The 7639-nt window shown below is 39.2% G+C and overlaps 1 non-coding gene across 1 annotated transcript; it reads left to right on the forward strand.

Moving 5' to 3' along the window:
- Positions 1-7331: 7331 nt before the first annotated feature.
- LOC141636471 (small nucleolar RNA R71) lies at positions 7332-7437 on the forward strand. Its single transcript, XR_012541078.1, has one exon. It is a non-coding gene; the product is annotated as a small nucleolar RNA R71 (small nucleolar RNA).
- Positions 7438-7639: the final 202 nt, after the last annotated feature.

Consider the following 7639-nt stretch of genomic DNA (forward strand, 5'->3'; position numbering starts at 1 on the left):
CTGTACGAGAAGGGAGTGTAGTGCGTGAGGACTTTTCTTCAAATCATTCATATAGTAATTGGCTCTAAAGAGCGCAAAGCCATCGTGGAGTGAATGAAGCATGCGGTCAATCACAATGTTCTCGCTGATTTTACAATCAAGCGTCTCCAGTTTCTCGACATTCTCAATCATGCTGAGAATGTGTGGGCTAACCGGTTGGCCCTTTCCGAGTTTCGCCTCAAAGAAGCGACTGGTAAGCTCATAGGTCACGATTCTCGGTGCTTTCGAGAATTCCTTAGTGAGCGTAGTGAAAATCTTGTTTGCACTTTGGGCTATGAAGCGTTTCTGCAAATTGGATTTCATTGCAAAAATAAGTACGTTCTTTACCGCACCCGCTTCCATGGCGAAATCGTTATACTTGTCGATCTCGTTTATTTCAGCCGTGGGGCCTGGGTTTGGTGGGATGGGCTCAATAAGATATTTGAGCTTCCCATCAGCAATGGCAGCATTCCGTAATGCCGCCTCCCAGTCCGTGAAGTTTGATACATCATTCTTCAGTCGAGTAGACTGATTCATCTGATCCATGAAGATCCGAAGCCAGGACTCACGGTCCAATGTGACACTTGGCATTGGGTCGTCATCACGGCCAGCCATTATGTTATTAGTAGTTTAAATGATCGTGTTCTACACTGAAAAAAAAGAAGAAAAACAAAAACGAAATAAGCAACTCATCGAGGTGATTTAAGTCTATTTAAAATTCATTTTAACGTGTAGACTCATTGCACTTGCATAATTGATCTCCCTCAAGAATAATACAAGTGATCCCAAGACTCAATTTCCGTAAATTGATAAGCCAACTGTTTAGCTAATTCTTCCGTAAGAACTCTTGGTCGATAGATTTCCGTAAATCCTATCTATAGTCCACCATGATCACAGGATCGTACGAGTGACCATAGTGTTGAGATAAAATAGGTCAATCGGTTCCAACTTACCCGACGTAGAAGGGGTCATATTATGCCTACCGACGAAGAAGGGACGCATTGGAGTTTGACCTATAAAGACCATTCTCAATTTTGGTTTATACGAGGAAGATCCCATCAACTCAGTTTTAATTCATTTTAAGTGAACGAATAACTAGCAAATCGCGTGAATGAATTAATTTAGATGATGGCCTAAATCGTGTGACATACGAATGTCATAGAAAACTAATGCGTGACCTCTATATGAGTCAGTTTTCATGCAATTATTAGGTGGTTTGGTTTTTAGGCGGAATATGATGCATACTATCGTTACGATAAAATAAATAAATGAATGCGATACGTAAATAAAATTCCTAGTGTGGCCTATCCTAGTAAAAAGAACATAATACAACTTTGGAATCCACCGTTGGACCCGAAAAGCTTGTCTTGATGTTCCATCTTTGTCCATGTAGCGGGAGTGAGCATCCGGTCTCCTTCTTTAGTCTTCTCAAAATTACAATTAAAATTTACAAAATATAAACCTATTTACATTCTAAATAAAAACTGTAATTAAAAGAAATAAAAGGGAGATACGAGATCTCAAAATACAACCAAGACCGTGTTCCATCATTACGGTAACACGTTCTACTAAGGCCACACTAAGTTACAACCGTTTGCAAAAATAAATAAATACGTAATTAAAAGCATTCAAAATGATCAAAAACGATAAATAAAATGCATCAACTAAATTAAATTTATTCGTGACATAATTCCGTAATTATGTTAAATTATCCAAACCACCAAAGATAATTAAAATTATGTGACAAAACCGCTTCATCAATTTAATTTTAATTCATGATAATCCGTTACTTTAAATCGTTTTAAAGTAACTAAATGGTACGTGAGTGAACCGTTTCACTATCAAGCGAAATGCACAAAATTCGTATTGTACACTAGTTTTGGCCGGAAAAAAAAACTTAAAATTTTTTTTTTTTTCTCTTCACGTCTGATTACGTGAACAGTACCACAAAAAAAAAATTTTTTTTTTTATAAAAGTTGCTGAAACCGAGAGCAACAAAAAAAAAAAAAAAAAAAAAAACGGCTCAAATCGTGAGCAACAAGGATCAAAACAAACGATTTGATAAAACTCAATTGCAATTTAATCTAATCTGTATAGAATTCAAACTACAATTGATACATCTTTAACATATTGCAATAATTATCGATTAAAATTACAACATGTAAAAACGATTGAAAACAAGAGATCGAACGATCTAACAAAATTGTGTGGCACGCAAATCGATGCAAAAAACAGGAAAAACAGGCCGTGAACATGAAGGCCACACGGTTTTCCAAAAAATTTTGGCCGAGACAAAAAAAAAAAATTAGTGCCGCACGAAATTTTATGCAAACATTTTGATAGATCTTTAACATATTGCGATGAATATCGATTACAAAACAATATGCAAAGATCAAAATGAAAACAAGACAAACGACAACCAACACCGTGTAAACATGACACGGTTCCCAACACAAAAAAAACGCAGCATATAAAAAAATGCCGAGATAAAAAAATGGCTGCCACAACAATTTTTAATCAAAAATTCATCGATTCAAAATTCGTTTGATGAAAATCACATAGAAAAATTTACGTGGCCTCGCTCTGATACCACTTGTAGGGTAATATCCGTATAAAACCCATAATTTGAAGGATTATAACGCAAATTTAATACGTGATTTATAGTCATAAACGAAAACAACAATGAAACAATAAAGATCAAGGATTAACCTTCGGTCCTAGTGCAAATTGGCAATGAGAGATCAAAGTAGATCTCCTCCTAAATGATGCACCCAAGATCGTCTGAGAAATGCCCTTGTGCTAGAATGAATCCTCTAATTGCCTTGCAATATTGAGAGGATTATTTTTGTGAGTTTTTCTTTAGATGAGAGATCTAGGTTTAGAGAGGAAAAATGTCTCTCAAAACTCTAAAATTTTTATCAAAATGAATTAGGTTTCAAAAGAGAGAAAAAAACTCTCTTTTGTCCTCACTTGGCCGGCCATGGGCTCCCTTGGGAAGTGGGCTTCCACTTCCTTTTAGTTTTAGCTCATGGTCTGGTTCGCAAATCGCTAAAATGTATATGACGCGGTTTTGTTATAAATCGTCATCGGTTATCGGTTATTAAAGCATCAACTAATAATACGGATTAGTTGAAATATTAATACATGTCCGACAAATACGATATTGTATAATTATATTCAATATACATTAATCAAATATAAATCGCTTATATTTAATTCACGAATTAATTGCTTAATTCGCCTTAGCCGTTATTATTTAATCCGTATTAAATAAAATATCTCAACATCACATTTTGACTAATTATTAGTCAAATAACTCAGACTAACTGGTTAGTCAATTTTTGGCATCTACATGACTGTATTTTCATACTGTCACATCTCTCAAACGTATCCTATAGGTGTGACTTTTAGGGACCAGTTGATCACCGCCATCTGTATGACAATAACGTCAAACTTATCTAGCAAGCCAACCGTTATTGATAAACGTGGACCAACTGATTATGATACAAAAGTATACCCTTTGATCCTTTTAGAGATTTATAAGTCCTTGCACTAACTGTAAAGGACACCAGCCCCAACACACCATAATATAGTAATAGCATAGGAAATTGAAATGCAAAATCGTTTAAGCCTAACGAATTTCCTATGACATCTCCCAAAATCATTCACAAAATAATTCTGCCCTCCAGCTAAAGGCGGAATATAAAAGCTCAAATTATCAGCAGGTGGAGAACAAGAGAGCTCAACAACATTCAACCCAAAAACAATGCGAGTAGAATTTAAATGCTCAGACGGGTAAGGACTGTGAGGTGAAGGAGTCTGGTCAGCTAAAGGTGAAGGTGGATAATCGTCCCAAATGCATGGGGATGTAAAGTAAAATGGGTCAATGGCATCTCCTAAAATAGGCTCATCATTTATATCATCATAAGTATCCCATTTGACCTCAAGACTGTCTAAATCTACCTCCTTACTCTCCGCATCGCTAGACTCGTCAAGATGGAGATTCTCAAAGAGAGACTCCAAATCATCCTCACTATCTGTGTAAGAATCATGAAGGGGTTGTTGACTATCCTCATAAAAAGGATTGTCAACCACGCTAGTGGCCTCCTCTATGTCTCCGTCAGCATTTCCTAGATTGGTTTCTAAGGTCTCACCCACCCCCTCATTCAAGTTAACATGAAGAGAAAAGTCAGGTTTACGAGTTTCAGCAGCAAACCAATCAAAAACTTCTAATACCTCATTCACGGGGACTCCTTCGAAATCCCACTTACCAATAGATTCAAGGTATGCTCGCGTAGGGCCATTCACTCCATGGATGATAGTCCAACATAGTTGGAGTCCAAAGATGAATTCCCTGTCCGGGTTCGAGCCACTCCAAAACCTGGCTAAATAAGCACCAAAATCTCGTCTTCTCCCCCTCGCGGAAATCTCAGAAGGAACGACATGAGAACGGTCTCAAGGAACCGAAGCTCCTTGAGACAAGAAATAAACTAAATAAAAACAGATAAAACTACGCTGCCTCCCCGGCAACGGCGCCAAAATTTGATACCGTCGTTTAGTATCGAAAATAAAATTTATAAACCTATTTACAACTAACAGAAGTTAGCGGTAAGCAGAGTCGATCCGCAGGGAGGCATTATGAGATTCATCTGTTTATATTTAGTCTAAAGGGAAAGGGGGGTTTTGATTGAATTATAACTAAGTTTAAATGCAAAAATAAATAAGCAAGTAATAAAAATAGGTGTAAACAAATGATAAAAAGGAGCTAAGACGGTCGGTTCACTATAGCTACGATGGCATATAATCCTAGGTAAATCCGAAATACAGTCGTGTAGGATGGGTATAACATGTCCTCTCGGTCCAACTTAACTAGTAGCTCCTTTCGGCCTATGCTACTAGTCCCTAGGTCTCACTAATACTAGCTCTCGCCCTGAAAAGTGATTCCTAAAGCCTAAATTACTTATCTTTCGATCTTAGCAATTTAGTCGTCTTAATTCATTAATTAATGCCCTTCCCTATCTCTCGATCAACGGGTTGGTCAAAACTAAGCATCTAACAAGTCTCCTCTCGGTCTCATTGTTAAATATTGCACTTAACGAATCAAACGATGCTAATCAGACACGGGTCTGGTCGATCGACCAACTACCTCAGTCGACCGACCACACGACATAGTCGATCGACCAGTTAAGCCAGTCGATCGGCGATGCCCTAATTCGGGGTCACCTATTCTGCGCCATCTACGCTATAGTTCCCCTACATCTTAGCAAAGGGTACTTAGCTACTCATGTGAATAATAACAACGAATTTGATGAAAACTATAAAGGAAAACATGATTAAAAGCAATAATAATGCTATAAAGCAATTAAGATTTCGGGATCTAACTAGCAATTTCTAGACTAAATAAAGCAAATAAAGGTAAACTGTAAATTAAAGAACAAGAATTACCGTAGACTATGAAAGATAAATAAGATCCGAAAGCAATGAACTTTATTAAGAATGCTAAAACTAAACTAATCTACCGTTCTTCTCTCATGCGAGAGAGACCCCCTCAAACTGATGAATGATGTTTTGTTTTTATAGAGAAGTCCCGTAACTTATTCCTAAAACCTAATTACAAGTGGGCTTCGGAATTCTAATTTTAATTTGCGCGTCAGAGTCGTGGAGTGGTCGATCGACCACTGAGACCAGTCGATCGACCAAGGGTGTTGTACAGCAATGCATTCTGACGAATTCTGCAGCGCGCACCTATCTTAAAACAGCTTCCATTTCTTCGTTACTTGGTCAAATCAGGCGTTCTATGCGGCGTTGGAAAGCTAAGAGGATAAGATTTCACTTCCAATTAGAATCACTCGATTATCAGTTCTAGAACTCGAGATATAGCCATTTTAAGCAGGCTGCAGTAAACTGGTCAGCATTCTAACAGTCTATAGACCATGTAGGTCAGTCTATAGACCAAGTCAGCTGGTAATCCGCTTCTGAAACTCTCGCAAATCTATCTTTCAGGCCTTGATACACGCACCAAGTTCGCTTCCCGAGTCTTTTCTTCACGTCAGATCCTATACCTCGTACTCGGGGACGGATTCGGCTCATTTTCCGCTGCATTCTTCCCATTTCTGCAATATTACACAAAAACACAAAAGTAGACGGAAATAGGGAAAATAGTAGCATAAACTACATAATTGAGCTCTGAAATGTGTGTAAAAGAGGGTGTAAAACATCATATTTTTACACGCATCAGAGCATTAGCAGGCTCTCGATCGAGCTGTTCTTTATCAGCATTACTCGATCGACCAAAAATACCATTCGATCGAGCAGCTTCTTCAACAAAATCACTCGATCGACCAGAAATTTTATTCGATCGAGTAAATTTTTTTTCATGTTCACTCGATCGAGTCCTTTATTCAGCACTTTCACTCGATCGACCCCCAGAAATTAGTCGATCGAGTACTTTCTTTGTCGTCAACTCTTTTTCTTCGACAGAACACTGTTCATCAGCAGTAATTACCTTCCCCGGGTCTGATTTCGGTCCTTCATATGAATAACCGCTCCTCAAATTAATTAAATTCACCGTCTCATGTGGATTCTTATCGGCTTGTGACGGTAAATGTCGCGGTTTCCTTGTGGACTGGTTCGCGGCTAACTGGGCAACTTGAGTTTCAAGTGCCTTGATAGATGCGTCTTTTTGTTGATCACTCAGTTGCCATTGCTTCGTCAAAGACTGCAACATCGTCTTCAACTCACCTAGCTCACTTGCCCCACCAGAAGATGATGCACCTTGATTAGGTGTAGGAAAGGAATGAGGCTTCTGAAAGACTTATTGAGCCTTACGAGGAGGGACATATGGCTGCTGCTGCTGCGGAGGAGGGGTATGATTGAGCACATTTTGACTTGTCCACCTCAAATTGGGATGGACTGCCCCTGTATTGTTGAAAAGCAAGGACATGTTCCTTCTCTATAAGACAGCCAAAAGCAGTGTGACCGTTGTTACTCCCACACCTCTCACATATGACAGTCTCCCCTCTAGTAAGCAAATGAACCGTCTGAGGGCTCCCCAGCAGAATTCAGCTCCAACTTATCAAATCTAGCATTCATGGCTTCCAGCTCAGCCACAACTTGCTTATCGACTGCATGAACTGTTCTAATATCATCCCTCGGGTTTCCGTACTCAACACAATGGGTCGCCATCTCTTCAATAAGAGCCCATCCCTTATCCTCGTCGGTGTTCTTTTGAAATCTTCCGTTGGATCATGCATCAAGTATGGCTCTGTGATCATAGCCCATTGTAGAACTGATTGGACAGGAACCACGTATCAAAACCATGGTGAGGAATAGACCTCACCAACCTCTTGAAACGGCACCATGCTTTATAGAAAGTTTCATCAGGTGCTTGCTTGAAAGTGGTGATCTTGCCCCTCAGCTGATTAGTGCGTTGCGGAGGGAAATATCTCTTATAAAAAGCAAGAGCAAGGGTCTCCTAGTCTGGGACCCCCGCGGCCGTGCGGTCCAAATCAGTCAGCCACTCCCTTGCCGAGTCAGTCAAAGAAAAAGGAAACAGAAACTCCTTAATCTTGTCTTGAGTTACCCCCTTTGTGGCGGGGATAGTAGACCCGTAGTCCGTAAA

Source organism: Silene latifolia, chromosome Y (genome assembly GCF_048544455.1).
Source record: "Silene latifolia isolate original U9 population chromosome Y, ASM4854445v1, whole genome shotgun sequence".
NCBI lineage: Eukaryota > Viridiplantae > Streptophyta > Magnoliopsida > Caryophyllales > Caryophyllaceae > Silene > Silene latifolia.